General features: G+C 32.6%; 1 long non-coding RNA gene across 2 annotated transcripts; it reads left to right on the top strand.

Moving 5' to 3' along the window:
• Nucleotides 1–10574: 10574 nt before the first annotated feature.
• LOC133191505 (uncharacterized) lies at nucleotides 10575–15864 on the top strand. 2 transcript variants are annotated; one of them, XR_009721709.1, is made up of 3 exons: nucleotides 10575–10691; nucleotides 10911–11080; nucleotides 15848–15864. It is a non-coding gene; the product is annotated as an uncharacterized LOC133191505 (long non-coding RNA). The 2 variants fall into 2 exon arrangements; XR_009721708.1 differs by lacking the exon at nucleotides 15848–15864 and adding an exon at nucleotides 15134–15197.
• Nucleotides 15865–17758: the final 1894 nt, after the last annotated feature.

Below are 17758 nucleotides of genomic sequence, written 5' to 3'. Positions count from 1 at the left end.
GGTTTCCTGAGGTTTCCGTGGTTCGGGATACCTAATGGAATCGGAGCGAAGTAGTTTCCGTGCCACGGAAACTTGACGGAATAACCTGGCATTCTCTGCGGAAACCACTGGGAAACATGATGTAAACTTGAGGTTTCCATGTGGTTTCCATATAGTTTCCATTGACAGGAAACTGCTTATTTCACCCAGTGAAAGACACCACGGATCGGAGTCTGATACATCTGGTTCATATATTACTACTAGATAAAGAGGTCACCCGAGTTGCACAGTGGTTAGAGCGTCTGCTCTAGAGTCGCGGAGTAAGGAGCTGATCATTACGTCCGGTCCTTCGGATGAGACCGTATACACCGAGGTCTCGTGTCACAGTAGGTGTTGCCACGAAAAAGATCCCTCACTGCTCAATGGCCTTAAGTGCCGAGTATAGGTATAAATTTGCAGCCCTCCACTGGCAAGTGGTGGCGTCTCCATATGAGTGAAAAATTCTCGAGAGGGACGTTAAACAATAAACAAAAACAAACTAGAGAAAGATATTAATGGCAAATTAACAACTAAACTCTGCTAAAACGTGATGACCTCAACTTTTCTATCGTCAATTTCCCTTCCTTTCATCTTTATATGGAGTTTATGTCTACCAATTGATTTGATTCGCAAAAGCATGAACAATTACTAAAGCGAGGTACGCTATGGAACAATACTAGTTACATGTAGTTGATGAAACAAGGACGTCAGTCTTGTTTCATCAATATTTCGCAAATTCTATGCCCGATACAATTACATTCTTAGCAAATACATTCTATCCTTAAGTCGAATGTTGACTGAAGTTTTTCATACCAATTGTTAGACAAGTATTTAACACTGTAATATCCATGAATTCCCTCTACCAGATCATTACAAGGAGCATACGGCGGGTGTGACTGGGGAATTGAAATTTCTGTGAATTTTTTTACAGGCTATATTTCTGCATTATCAGTCAAGGCGGATGTGACCGGTCAACAGGAGATGCTTACTCCTCCATGGGACTTGATTCCACCTCTGATGTTTATTTTTTTTATAGACCCTTGTTTGCTCTGCTCGAAATATGCATTGTTCCGAATGACCTTGAGCTTGATTACTGTTCGTTATCCTCATATTTCGTTAGTTTGTTTGTAGCATTTTAGTGTTTGTGCGGTTTCAACGAGTAGCACTTAAACCTAAAATTTTGGGAACACCAATAAAATGAAATATGATCACCGGTAAGGTATCTTTTTGTTTCAAGTTTCATTGTTATCTGAAAAAGGCAGAAAACAGTGACGGATCTCAAAAAAATCTATAAACTATACAATCCTGCGAAGAGGGCACAAAACATGGACCCCTGGAAATTCCAGAGGTGTGATCATGTGCCCAGGATGAGATACCCGCCGTGATTAATAATGCAGAGAAGTAGCCTTTTAAAAAAAATTCCCAGAAATTTCAATTTTTAGTATATGGCGACACCGGCAATCAAAACCAAAAACCGATACATAGAATTATATACCGTATTCTAGATCTACTTTTTGCCAAGTTTTATTGAAATCGGATCAAAACAAAAAACATGAAAAAAAATATTTTTTTATGCCCATGGCAGCATTGTTGAAATCCGTAACAATAAAAACACCTTACCATGGTTTAAGCTAGCTCTTCTGATCTCCAGTAACGTTAAACTTAAAAATGAGGTAACTAGAGTGTTTAAACTGAAGACTGAATACTATGTGTATTAGCATGTCCCCTTTATTTTCCGAGGTCTTCCAAATTTCCATCTGGAAGTAAAATTTGATCAGGAATCAAAAACTAGAAATAAACAATCTATAGATTTTTCGGTAGTGGCATTATATCAATAAGAGAAGCTGATACATGTATCTTATATGATCAATTATGGTGCTTCCACCCTTGCCCGTAATGAAAATTTTACACGTTCAACTTTTAAATACAATAATTTAGTGGCAAACCCGTAGCTATCATGAAATATGGAGATAACGATCATACATTTAATTCTGTGTCAGTTTTTTTTAAATAAATAGCATTTCCTTCTGTTCTAGAGAAGATTCTGTTAAATCCTTTCAATACAATTCTCCTTTCTTGCAGTACATCCGATTTTTGAATGCACTTTTTATTGCTAAATTTTATGTATGGAAAAATTTCGCCAGACCAGACAGATAATGAATGCACGAAAAACGGGAAACAATTTCACCCTTTGATCCTTTGCAAAATGTATTGGAAATCATCAATATGACATATTTGGTTAGCTTTTCGAGCAACTACTTTGTGAATGGCAACGGTGTCTACCATATAAATTCATTGATGGAGAAAAACAAACGTTATTGTAATGTTATCAGATTTAGCCTTGATTTTTTATGTGTAGATAATGGGAATCAATGATATCAATTAGGCAAAGGATCGCCAGTGTTTAGAAAAAAATTGATCACGGATAACTATTTTATTTTTATTTAAATTTCCGAATCTGTTCTCCATACAGAAAGATTCAATGAATACATTTCAGGCAATGCTTTCAACATTAAACGTGGTTATCCTGGTGTTTAATCGACTTTTGGACAAAGTCGCGGCAAAAAATCTCGTCAGTACGCGAAGTATTAAAATGTAAATTCTACAAAAAATTAAACAAAAACACGAAAAGTGGTATGTCTCTCAAGTTTATATTTGCTCTTCTCCTTGGTTTCTCAGGAGTATTTAAAGCAGAAACTTCAATAACAATTGAAAACTCGAAGTTAGGAGAAAGTGTTCTTAAAACTATGGATTTGTTTGGCAAGAAGATGTGTGTGCGCATGTGTTCTTATAACAGTGATTGTAAGGCTGTTAATTTCAACAAACGCCAGCTGACCTGTGAACTTTTGACCCGCTCCGGACAGGAAGAGCCAGGGTATCTCCAGTATCATGCTGATTATGTTCATATCCTTAACATAACCAACGATCAGGTTTGTATAAAACGCCGTTTTAGTATTTTTGATATCAGTAAATGGTGGTGTTTTTTTTAATATGAAAAAAATACAATTTTTTTAAGTGCTTTTTGATACTAAAAATTAACTGGTATGCTTTGGTAACAGAGTAATATTTTTGTAATATCATGAAATAAATTTTGATATCACCAATTTAAAATTGTTTTATTTTAATAAAATATCTTAAATTGAATCTAAATTGAATCTTTCCAGAGAGACTGAGATTGCTTGGTAGATTTGATTTGATAGTGAAATATGCTTTTCTTGCCTTACCTGTTAAATTCGCACATGCATATATCAACATGCTATTATTTTTAGGACAACACCCAAATACTTGTATTCATCAACAAAATCAATATCATCTTCTCTATAGCTAATTGTTTTAAGGTTCTCACAAGAAAATACGAAAGCATAAGCTTTTTGAGTATTATCAATCTAACTTCCATTCACAAGAGTTTCTTTTATCATAGAGTAGTCATTTATATCATCATATTGAGAGCCCATCATTGAGTACACCTATCAGTAGACAACGAGAATACTGGATTAGGAAACTATGCACGACTTTTCCATATAAAGTAGCAATGACAATTCCGATGGTGTTTGGAATCTTTCAAGTCCACAGTGTGCTAATGTGAATGTGATGGGACCTTTTAACAATACACAGAGGTCATGGAGACCGGTCTTACAATAAACTTTTATACATGATGCATCTCCTGATTCACTACAACCTTATGTAAATAAAAAGTTAGATCTTCCTCACATCCGCACAAAACTTTACTATGTCTCTTTGAAAATTTTAAATGGCCTATTTGAAAGGGCGAAGGAAAGTCCTTATTTGGATTCTTCGACACCAAAATATAGACATGGATCTTGGATTATGGATATTTTGCAAATCACAGGCTTTTTAAACCGCCACTTTTACAGACAAAAAACTGCTCAAGTAACCCATATGTTTCCTTAAAAATTAAATTTACCAACAAAGGAATTGACACAGAAAATAATAGTAATATTCTTAATCACAAAAGGTTCCAGTCTTGTATTCCACCAGATTTCAAATTGAAGTCCACACCATGTATTTCTTAGAAATATTTATCGACTATTGCTTTCAAACTCTTTAATTACAAAATAAACTACGAAGTATAATACTGCAAAACATGTCATTACTGGTGACGTAAATATAATTAATAATGAGGACCTTAATTAAATAGTCACTTACTTTGAAAAGGCCAAAATTTAGGGAACCCCGATCTTTCAATTGGCGTCAAAATTTCATAAATATTATGAATTCTGTCGAAGATTACGCCAGGCGATGGACCAAGCATGAGAAAGAAGACTTTGACACTTTTTCATAATGGATCGCATTAAATGGTTGGGGACAATATGAAAACTATCTATCTTTCTTTCTTCATTACTTCAGAACTTCAGAACTGAAAAAAGAATTAGATAGATAACACTATCAATACTAGTATGTATACTGGTCCCAAATGGCAAAGCAGGTAACAAATTGTCCTGTGTGTAAATTATTATAAATGTATTTTAGAGGAACTTGGATAAATTTCTGCAAGTGGTAATCCAACTTGTACTCATTCCATTTCAAAGAAGAAAATTCTTCAAAATCATATGTCAGTTTTAAATATCTTTAATGTTCCCAACAATCAAATTGAGTTTGAATTATCATATTTATAATGGATTCCTAAACTACATAAAATCCTTACAAGCAAAGATATATAGCGGGTTATAGAAAATGTTCTACCAAGACTCTTTCTTTACTCCTCACGAAAATAAGAACAGTAGTGAAGGAGAAACTCCAGGAGTACTGTACGACAACATATTTGAGAAGTTGTGATAATCAGATGTGGATACTTAATAACTCAAAGAAACTTTTAGAAAATTTGAAATTACGACATTTTACCAAATTCAATAGCATCAAAACGTGCGACTTTTGAACATTTTATACAACCATTCCCCACGATAAATTAAAGGCTTTTTGGCATCATAGACAGCTGATTTTCAATAATAATGAAACTTATAAATCTGAATATACTATTATGGTCATCTGCAATCGTATTTTGTTAAAAACATTCTGATTCTACACATACTAGTACGTACTCCGAAGTTGAAATTAAAAAGATGCTTGAGTTTCTGATTGACAATATCTGTGTAGTTTTGGGAGATCAAGTTTTCCACCAATCTGTTGGAATTCCAATGGGTACTAATTGGGTCCTGTTATCTGCAGACCTGTTTTTTTTTTTTAATTCATACGAAGCAAAATTTATTTAAAACTTCTACATGAAAAGGAGAAGTCTCTTGGTGTGGCCTTCAATTCAATATCTAGAAATATCGACCACACATGTAATATAAATTACCAACATTCATTTTCATTCCTGGATTGATTCCGTTTATCCCTTTTAACTCGAAATAAAAGACACCACATAGTCTGACATATCTGTTTCATATTTGAATATTTTACAAGAAAAAGACATTAATGGCAAACTAACAACTTAACTTGATGATAAACGTGATGACTTTAACTTTTCCATCGTTAATGCCCCTTTCTTATGTAGCAATATACCATTATCACCTGCATATGGAGTTTATGTCTCCCAGTTGATTTGATACGCAAGATCATGTTTTACGTAGGAAAAATTTCTAAAAATTATGATACAAGGATATCAAGTCAACATTTCGTAAATTCTATGGTCGATACAATAACCTTGTTAACAAATAATATATCGTTAACTGTCGTTTTTCATATAAATTTTTAGAACATTATTTTTACACTGTATTATCTATTATTTTTGCGTTTACTCGATCATGACTAGGAGCACACAGAGGGTGTGACCGACCGACAGGGGATGCTTACTCCTCCATGTCACTTAATCCCACCTCTGATATTTTTAAAGGTTCGTGTTTGCTCGTCTTCCAGTTTGTATTGTTCCTATGGACTTTTGAGCTTGATTACTGTTTGCTGTCTTCCATATTTCAAGACAATCAATTATAATGTCTGATATCCAAATTTTTTTTTTAATTAAAAAAAAATCCTGATCTTTGATATTATGTTTGATATCAAAACAGGAATATTTGAAATTAAAGATTTTTCTCCTGACATCAGAAAATGCATCAACAGTTTTATAAAGGGTTTTCATACATCTTTTTAAATTTTTTTTCTTAATGAATATTCTGGTAAAAAGGAGTACATTAAACATGCGTCACGCATTTTCCCTTTTCAGGGTTCGTTTCATATTTAATATTATATATTTGTTCAATAATACAGGATTTTTGCATCCCTGATATGAACACAGGCACGCGCCCTGTATTACACACCCTATATCAGCACCCTTTATTTTACCCTGTATCACACCCTTTATTACACCTTTCCGGAACATCTCTGTATTTTTCATTCGGAGTATCTCGGATCTTTTTCTATTAATTGTTTATGAAGTTTATTTAAACTGTAAATTTTCATCAGATATTTTATGCTATTCAAAATAATAATTTGTTTGATTTATAATTATTTCATTTCCTATCGCTGTATGTATTGCCTTTGGAAAAAAATAACGAGAAAGGAAATTTAACGAAAAAAAGAACATATTCAATAATTAAGAATTAATCTACAGGTTTATATATGATTTTTTGACATTATTTTCAAATATATAATAAAAACAACAATACATGGCAAAATCTGTATCACACCCCATATCAACCCTCGACCAATATCCGCCCTCTGGCCTTCGGCCCTCGGGCTGATATTGGAGTCTCGGGTTGATATGGGGTGTGATACAGATTTTGCCATGTATTATTCTCTATATATTGCATGCTTAAGGTAGAACCTATGTCGGAAAAGTCTTTGTCACAATAATTTTCAAACTTTTCAAAATGATAAATTAGCTCTCGCTTATCAATCAGTTAAAAATATATGGTATGTTTCTTCGTTATTAAATGTAGTGCAGTCTGTACAGCGACTACATATTTTCAGCCATTTTTAGGGGTACTGGTCACAAAGAGAATATAATAATTCACTAAAATACTTCTTCAAACATCGTCGTTTATAGACTTTATTAACTGAACCATATTAAGCAATATTATTCAAGAATAAATTCTTTTTCATTCAATTGACATAAAAGATTAAGTCCACATTTCAACGAATATAGGCAAATGTGCTCAATATTTTTTGAGTCAATTTACCACCTAAATTTGTAAATATTTTTCAAAAGTCTTAGTCAGAATGTTTTCAATCTTTAATATGATGAAGAACATACCCAAATAATTACAGAAAGTGATTAAAATATATACCTTTCCCCACAAACGAATGAGAACACTCTATTTATCCATACTTCTTTTGTTGACCTTTTTGCACTTACACAGGATTTAATTATTGAATTACTGTTTGGGGGTTACGTTCAGATTTACAATGTGAATATTTATCAAAAAATGTATTTTTTTATTTAAAAAGATAATATTTTCGGGAAATATTATTATTATACACCAACCATTATGAATAATTAACAAATAATTATGAAAGGGAATGCACGTCATTTCATGATAGACATTACAAAATTTACACACAATTTTTAACAGATCTTTGACTCAGACACTTTTCATCAAGATATTGTACTATTTAGATTTCTTAGGATTTTTGATTTCCTTCAAAATAGTTGCTTGTCATTCACATTATCACAGTTGTGTAACTTCATTACATAAGACATTCTTGAAGAAAGTACGGGAAAAAGTAACATTAAATTAATTATGACGTCATAATTGATCTAGCAGTCTAAACTGATTTTCTCAGTATGACGTCATACAACGTAGGTTCTACGTTAAGCATTCGCCTTAATTTTTTGCATGAAAAGTTTAAAATACTCGTTTGACTTGTACGTATGTAAGATTTAGAATATCTAGCTGTCTTTCTCTCACGTTCATATACATGTATAATCATACGATATAAGTATCTGTACGTACGACTGACAATATCCAGCTGTCCTTCCTTAACGTATGTAAGACTTGTCCTTATGGTTACAAATTGACTATCTAAACTCAGATGGAATTAATAAAAAAAAGCTGAAAAATGGGAGAAAAATCATTTGTTAAATAAATGCAACCTATTTCATAAGACAATATTATTAGATTTCAGATTTCTGCGCAAATACTTCGTGTCCAGCTCACCAGCGATGTGTGAATGGAAAAAGCAAGTCTCTGTGTGTTATATCTGGTAAGTGTCGAGCCTCTGAGAGTTATATCGGATAAGCGAACAGAGACAATACAAGTGTATTATATATAGTAAGTGTAGAGAGGAAAACATCAAAGATATATGTGCTATATCTGGACAGTATAGAGACACAAAGATCTATGTGCTATATCTGGCAAATGTAGAGACACAAGGATCTATTGCTATATCTCGTCAGTGTAGAGACACAAAAATACGTGCTTTATCTGGACAGTAAAGAGGTACAAAGATCTCTGGCTATATCTTGTAAATGGTGCTATATTTGGAAAGTGTAGAGACACAAATATTTATATGCTATATCTGGTCCGAATAGAGACACAAAGAACTATGTGCTATATCTGGTGTGTCACAAAAATCTATGTCTTCTTACTGGTAGTTGTAAAGACAAAAGTGCTATATGTAGTCAGTATAGATACAAAAAATACCGTTCGCGGTGGCTCAGTCGGTAAAGCGCTAGCTCAGTGATCGGGAGTTCGAATCTCGGCCGCGACTGACCTAAGTCGAAAAAAAAAATGGATAGCAACTGTGCCTTCGCCATGCGCTCGGCACTTTGAAGTGAAAGTTGCGGGTCCTTCGGATGAGACCTTAAAATCCGAGGCCCCGTGTCACGGCAGGCGTTGGCACGATAAAGATCCCTCACTGCTCAATGGCCCTTAGTGCCGAGTAAAGATCAAAATTTGAAGCCCTTCACCGGTATATGGTGACGTCTCTATATAAGTGAAAAATTCTGAATGGGACGTTAAACAACATACATTCAATCAATCAATAGATACAAAAAGATATATGTGCTATATCTGTTAGGTGTAGAGACTCAAAGACTTGTGTGCTATGTCTGGTCAGTATAGAGATACAAGAATCTATATTTCATAGTGTAGAGAAACATACTATAGATCCATAATGCTAATTAAATGTTCTAATTGATATTGGACATTTTTGGTTGGGTGAACATTTATAAAATAGTGACTACGTATCTTCCGTATGGAACACACTATGCACTAAAAATATTGTGTAGTTTTTTGTTCACGTTTTTGCACCACATTCATTAGTAATAACATAAACAAAATTCTTCAAAAAATTACCGTGTTTGATTCGTGTGTATCTGTTTTACCTTGTGAATCATCATATTCTTTTTTAAAAAAAAAACTACAAAGGAATCTGCAATTAAACAATTTCGAAAGCATCTATTTTCTTATTAAATCGGATTAATTATATTATTTTCAAGGTCATTATTCAGAAATACTGTGATTCCGACATATCATTTAGAGTTTGAACATTATCATACGGTTTTAGCGTTTGATATTTTGTACAGTTGTGCAGTTACATGATACTCACATGGAATACTTTTGTTTTAAATCATAAAAATTTCTGTATCTGATGCATTCAGTGACTAATATGGTTGAATAGATTAGTAAATCAGTTTTATTTGTATTAGTTATTTCATTTTCGCACTTCAACGTTTCCACATTTTCTTTATCCATAGTTGCTTGAAACTGTAGAAGTTCACGCAATTGAAAATTAAAAAAAAAAAACATTTTAATTTTACTCTCTATCTTCTGATATTTTTTTCACAAATCTCTTTATCTTATTATTTGTAATAGAACCCTTTACATATACATTTGCCGAACCTTGCATTGAAAAAATGTCTAATTCACTTGATGACTGCTTAATAGTGCGACTTCATGTCGCTTTATTTGTCTCCTACCGATGATTTCTTAATGTACTTGTGTTATACAAGAAGACATATCACAATTTTGTTGGATTTAATCGATTGCATACAGCGACAGATCCTTTTTTGTAACAGTATAGATTTCAGAGTTCAGACTCTGGCCTATCTATTGACGCACCATCATATATGACAAAATTAGACTGTGAAAAGTATGTCTATCAAAATCAAGAAAATATTTGATTTTTTACGACAGGGTGCCCGACAAATGGTTTAACGCTCCTCAATGGTAATGTAAGAAGTCATGTGATTCAAGTCGGCGATACTTTGGAATATACATGTTTCCATGGATATGCGAAGAGAATCATAGATGCCAGGTGTCTTAGTAGTGGGAAAATTGAATATGCTGAGAAAATAGCTTGCTGTGAGAACTTTTCCTTTCTCAAACAAAAGTTAAGATATAGACATTACTAAAGGATAGAAAGTATCGAGGGTTTAGAGGTTTATTATTCAATCATGCCAACTTCCATTATTTCTTTCTTTTGAATCTTTCTTTCTATCCTTGAACGTGTGTGTTATCAATTGTCTTGAAAATTATTTCAACAATTATTTCATTGTAATTTTAGTCAAAAAGGAGGGTCCATGGACGATTGCCTTCAAAATCCAGAGTAACAGTGGTGCACATCCTTTGGAATCCTTCGAAGATACTGGGGTACAACAAGAAAGAAACTCTTCTTTCCCCTCAACTTGCGTGACTCTGGATAAAGTAACCGGATGTACTACCCCCTACCGAACAGGACTCGTTGACGATTGGGAACAAATAGGGGTGCAAGAAGTAAATCATCAATTGAGTTGTGATTTATGAGAATTAATTTTCTCTAGAATTTCACTGATATTAATTAGATTCCTTTTAACTAGCTTGTAACATATCATAATCTCATAAAATTTACAGTCTTATTACGATTTTCTAGAAATAATTTATATGTGCATAAATGTATGTTTTGCAAGGGACGTAAAATAAACAATCAATAAATCAATCATAAATGTATTTTAGATTCGTTTTGTAATCACTGTTAACTCCACACTGACTCAAGAGATCGTTTTTGACGGATATAATTCGACTAACTTTGACTGGTTCTCCGGAAGTCGGGTCAAGTCGTCCACGTGGTCTGACGTCACAAACACACAGACGTACTTTTATTTCTGTTTACCAGGTGATCAAAGGTAAATTATATATATATATATATATATATATATATATATATATATATATATATATATATATATATATATATATATATATATATATATATATATATATATATATATATATATATATATATATATATATATATATATATATATTCATTTGTTAGTGTTGTAGTTGTACACGTTTCAATAATGCTTTAATTTTCTAAATTTGTGATATGAAATGGAAAACAAAACGGGAGAAGCTTAATATTTTTCATTAGTAACTTAATTTATATAATACGAGGGGGGGGGGGGCATTTGAAAAAAATATATTGTTTGATAAAATGTTAAGCGTTTAACTGAATATACAAATAATACCACAGTCAAAGAATGTCATCAGTATTTTTCCTTAATGTAGACAGATTTACATGAAGCTTGCTTTGTCATATTAAATATTTTTCATATATTAGGAAAATACTTGAATTCTGAGTTAAGTTACAGGTGTCATAACAGTATATTTAGGTTGGGGTTTACGACAAAACATGGCTTCCCTACCGATTCCCATGTTCAGAAGGTCATGGGTTCAACTCCGGCCGCGACTGACCTAAGAAGATAGAAAAAATAGGTAGCAACTGTCCTTTCGCCTAGCGCTCGGCACTTCGTAGTGAAAGTTTCGGATCTTTCGAATGAGACCTTAAAAACCGAGGCCCCGTGTCACGGCAGGCGTTGGCACGATAAAGATCCCTCACTGCTTAGTGGCCCTGAGTGCCAAATAAAGGTCTAAAGCTGAAAAATCTCTCTTTATGAGTGACAAATTCTCAAATGGGACGCAAGACAACATAGAATCTATCAATCCCGATTCTGACGTTTTTGCACAGACTGGGACAGATTTTCTTCTGAGATGAAAAATGATAGTAAACTTCCCGCATTTACCAGATTTATTAAAATTTAGGGCTTGCACTTGATTTTCAACACATGCTCGTCTTCACGGAGGTGCCTCGCTGGATGTTTCTGTGTATTTTTAAAGAAATAAGCTATCATTTTTAAACTTTACAGGTTGGTCATGTGATCAAATCTCATACAGCCTGAGGGTTTTATGGAAGAATTGATCACGAACCATCCCGTATTTACATCCCAATAAATGTTGAAAAATGATACTGATTATTACTTGTATTTATGACACTTTGGATGTTGAAATCGCGCTTAAGCGATTGAGTGGCAATATGAAAACAATCTATCCTTCTGTCTTCGACAATGCAGAAGTGAAACAAGAACAAGATGGATTACACGATCAGTATGTGCTGGTCCCCGCTGACAAAGCAAGTAACAAAATTGTCTTTGTTTGTAAGGCTCATTATTTGAATTGTATTTTAGAGGAGCTAGAATTTAATTCTGCTAGTGGTAATCCAACTTCTACCCATAGCTCTCTTTCTAAGGAGGAAATTCCTCAAAACCTTATGTCAGTTTTAAATATTTTTAATATTCCAAAAAAATCATAATGAATTTATCTTACCACACCTATACTGTATTCCAAAACTCGTTAAAAAAGATACATAGCGGGTTCCAGAAAATGTTTTACCGAGCCCTTTTTTTACTCCTCGCTAAAATATTTACAGAAGTGGAGAAGAAACTTCAGGAGTACTGTACAACAGTATATTCGAGAAGTGGTGTAAATCAGATGTGGATACTTAAAAGCTTTCAGGAACTTTTTAAAAAAATGAAATTTTACCAAAATCAATTATATCAAAACGTACGATTTTTCAACACTTTGTACAACCATTCCCCACGATGAATTAAAATCCAAGCTTTTTGAAATCATAGCTGCTTTTTCAATAAAAATGAAACTCATAAATATACTTACCTTTTCATTGGTCATTTGCAAAATTATTTTGTTAAAAACATTCTGATTGTCCACAAATTGTCCACATAAGTGCTCTGAAGTTGATTATTAAAAAGATGCTTGAGTTTCTGATTGACAATATCTATGTAGTTTTTGGAGATCAGGTCTTCCAACAATCCAGTTGCGCCCCCTTATTAGCAGACCTATTTTGTATTCATATGAAGCAGAATGTGTTCAAAAACTTCTACATGAGAAGTAGAAAACACTTGCTGTGACCTTCAAATTGACATGTAGATATAACGACGACGTACTATCAATTAACAATAGTTACTTCCATTCATATGTAGACTCGATATATCCAGTGAACCTGAAATAAAAGACACTGCAGAGTATGACACATCTGTTTCATATTTGGATATTTTACTAGAAAAAGACGTTAAAGGTAACCTAACAACAAAGTTTTATGATAAATGTGATGACTTCAACTTTTAAATCGCCAACTTCCCTTACTTATATAGCAATATACCCTTATCATCTGCATATGGGATTTTTGTCTCCCAGTTGATTCGATACGCATGCCCTACCTATGAACAATTTCTGAAACGAGGCAAGCTATTGACAAACAAGTTATAGAGCTATCAACAATTCGTTTGAAGTCATCAGTTTCGAGTTTTATGGTCGATACAATGACCTTGTCAGCAAATACAACATATCATTTAGTCAAATACTGACCGACATTTTTCATTCTAATTGTTAGGCCATTATTTTCACTCTGAATTGTCTACGGTTTTTCCGTTTATTCCTGATCATAACAAGGAGCACATGGCGGAGGTGACCGGTCGGCAGGGGGTGTTCACTTCTCCATGGCACTTGATCCCACCTCTGATGTTTTTGGAGGTCCGTATTTGCTCTGCTCCCGATTTGTATTGTTTTAATGGACTTTGAGCTTGAATACTTTCGTTATCTCCATATTTCATTTACAATTTTTGTTGATTTATAAGAAATACTTGTGTACTTTACTTTTAAATTAATTAAATGATTTATTTTTTTCAAAGCTCAACGTTGAACACGTCGACCACTTATAATGTACCTGTGAAATTACATCGAACTTTTATGACTAAATAATGAATTTATGGTCATGTGACGAAAATGATTCTGTACAAATAGTGTTACAGAAGAGAAAATATTTGTAAATTTAAAATATTGGTACTTAAATGTTTCTATTCACAACCGCGAATTTTTCCCTTATATAACACCATTTGAGCAAGTCGTAAAGTTCATATAACCCTGAATTCATTTTTTAATCGTAAACGATCGACGAAATTTCAGAGTGACGTCAGCCGACGTGTTCAACACTTTTAATTTATACTGTAGGGATTTGAAATATTTGTTTTAAATCAGTCACGAGGGTAAATATTAATAATAAGGTATCATTTCCATATATATATATATATATATATATATATATATATATATATATATATATATATATATATATATATATATATATATATATATATATATATATATATATATATAGATCATTTCTTCCTCATGGAAATTAGTCTAGTAATATGTGATAAGATGAACTGTGAACAGATCTTCAAGGTTACAATGTACCCGTTTCCTGACTAAAAGAACAACGATCTAACCTCTTACCTTTTTTATTTCTGTACAATTCACACCAAACCATTATCTGAAAAATATTATGCGTTTTTTGCAAGTTTTGAAAAGAAAGATCCATTTGAAAAAACTTGTCCTAAATTCAGGTCTGTGTTGATTTAGGGGTCTGGTGGTTTTCCTTCTGAGATATCATCATAGTATGGTAAAGTAACAGTTAGGTAAACCATGGAGCACATGGAAATGCGTCAGTTTGCAGCCTACCAGAGTGATTTGCAGTGCACTTGCGGCAGGCTACGAAGTATTGCACGTGCTTTGCTTTCAACTACATGTTTCATTTCAGACGCTTGATTCTGGATTTGCTGCTTTTTATATACACAGATTTATAAGACACAGTTTTTCAGTTTCATCCTGTTTTTCAATATCCAAACTTTCTCTATCTTGCAGTAGCTTATTTTTACAAGATCATCTTTATATTCAGTGTAGATATACACCCGTTAGTTGGTACACTTTCAGAGAACTTGTGCACATAAGCAGACCTGTTTTAGGACTGGCTGTTACTGTATTCTTTTCTAACAGAAATTTACAATAACTGTGACTATCTAAATTACGTTTATGTTTTTAAGAGGTACAATCACTAGAGTTTGGACCATTATAAAGTCATACCATGGGTGCGCAGGTGACATGGGATGGTTTCTCTCGTCCTTCAATCCTACGAGTGGTTGTAACTTTGATACGACCTCCAATTTAGCATTGCTTTATCCAGTTTTTCCAGTGTGCCCTAAATCAACTGCGTGTTACTTTTCTTCTGGTGAGTATTGACTGATAAAATGATACATTTTCTAGAACGATTCAAATTAAATTGTAAACTTACTGCTTCGACCAAAAACCTTAGAGGTATGTTTAATTTTATATTGCAAAATATGCGAAATTAATTTTCTAAATGAGAAGAAATTGTATATCTGATCCTAAACTAGTATGAGTTGATATTTTGAAATTATTATCTAAAATAATTCGTTGTTTAAAAAATAAAAAGGATATAGTAAGATTTTTAAAAAGTAAATGGAAAGAATCATGCCATGAGTGATTATTAATTACAAAAAAATAATTAGAACAACTTGTACATATTGTCATTTACAACAGACAAATAAAAGAATCAAAAATATATCATAACTGAAATGGCAAAAGTATGTAAAGCCCAATCTTTTTTTTCTGGTTTCTTTCTTTTATTTGACTATTACTTACGTTAATGGAATTGATTTTAAGAAATGGAGTTTGTAAAGCAATAACATAAACCCATAAAATCCGTAAAAATATAATGTTTTGTTTATGAATTTCAGAGACGGTAGAGGCAGAGGCATTTGCTGTACTTCTAAAGGCGGAGAAGTTGAATTAAAAATTTCCTTGCATTACGTTGTCCTTTAATTGGCATTTCTATTCATCAATATTTTTTTTTTTTGGTTCAGTTCAAGTAACATTTCCCAAATTACTTTAAAATCTACTTATGTTTTCTTTGTTAATTTTTTGCACAAGAATGTAAAATTTAGGGGGAAAAATGAATAGCTTCATCGGGATGGGAATCAAAATATTGTTTTAGTACAAATCACATTAATCAAATTGCAGAAGATGTGTGTGCACCAATGTTCTTATCACAGCGATTGTTAGAAGGTGATAACATACTAATCTATGCTAATTTTCTGTTTCCAAGGATTCATGTAAAATAAAGTCTTCTGGGGCTCATTTTCATCCTCATGACTTAGAACAGTGTTCATCTAAGCCCAAACTCTGCTAAAATAATCTTTGCTTTCAAACCATTCCAAAAGAACCAGACATTAATCCAAGGCAGGCCTCCCTAGGATCGAGAAATTTCAAGCACAATATAAATGCCTCGGAAAATGCGCCTTAATGAAGTGTCACATTGCATTTACTGATTATCAATATCAAAAGAAGCCAATACTAAAAAAAAAGATTTGCATTCTTTGATGCCTTGTACATTATAAAAATGGATGAAGTTGAGATGTTATGCATTGTCAGTTGATTTTTTTCCTACATTTTTTTTTATATTTTTTTTTCTTACTGTTCACAAAAATCTTTTGTAAGAAAAACTAATTTTTATTCTAAGATCAACTTAAAAATAATAATAAAAAAAAATAGTGATTCAAAAAATGAATGCCTTTTGAACGTAAAGCATGTGTTAGGTTTAGTTAATGTGAAGATGGTAGAAAAGGTCCAAAGATCTTGAAATCTTAGATTTACACAAAAGAATTGATAAAAACTGTCATTATATAGATGAAAACGAATTAATTTATATACCTTGTTCACAATTTGTAATTTGTAGTATGCACACATGATTTGTATTTTTTTTTAGTTTACATGAGCAATTTTTAATACACATAAATGTAATTTCATAATTAGTATACACAAAATTGTAATTTTTTAATTAGTAAACACACATATTTGGAATAACCTAATCAGAAAACACACACAATTTGTAATTTACTATAAACACACAATTGTAATATTTGGAACGTTACTGTATCGGGGTCCCATTGGAGTATCCCCGAGGAGAGAGTTTTATATGAACTTATCAATGCAGGACTCCTGCAGAAACATGGTATCAAATCGACTGAGTTAGTTCTACTCCATCTGAAGGGATCTATACTAGAAACAGTCTTGCTTTAGTGAGATAAGAAAAAAATTGAAGATACATGTGTACCTGAGTTTTCCATATTTCTGGATTGTCGAATAATCGAATGAAAAAATCTGCTTTTCCTGATGACTGCTTTCATGTTATTTACATTAATTATTAACTCTTTCTATATAATTTCCTAAATCATAAATATGCTATTTTATTTTGTTAACAAACAATTTTCTTTCAGCCTTGTTTTACATTAATATTTCAATAAAAGTAAGTACAGAGAAAACATCCAGACTAAACATTGAACTAAAAATCAGTAAGTAGCAGATGTTTTTTAGTAACACTGGTTTATCAAATTTCTTTGTGTTTTGATAATTGATTTTGCATGTAAATAATTATTTCACTTTCTATATCCTCTATTATTAAAGCCTGGAAGACTCTTTACAGGGTTATCCCTTCAGAGAAAGCATATTGAATAGTTAAATTGGGGTTAAGAGTTCATTGGACGTCAATTTATTGATGGAATTTTTACTGTTATGAATAATTATGAATTATGAATAGTTACTTTCATCCTGTGCAGTCATCGGCTTCCGTACGCACTTAATCATTTAGT

The sequence above is a fragment of the Saccostrea echinata genome, unplaced genomic scaffold (genome assembly GCF_033153115.1).
Source record: "Saccostrea echinata isolate AGI-Se365-2 ecotype Australia unplaced genomic scaffold, CSIRO_AGI_Sech_v1 ptg000023l, whole genome shotgun sequence".
NCBI classification, from domain to species: Eukaryota; Metazoa; Mollusca; class Bivalvia; order Ostreida; family Ostreidae; genus Saccostrea; species Saccostrea echinata.
The sequence above is the reverse complement of the archived record's forward strand: the minus strand, read 5'-3'. Positions and strand labels throughout refer to the sequence as shown.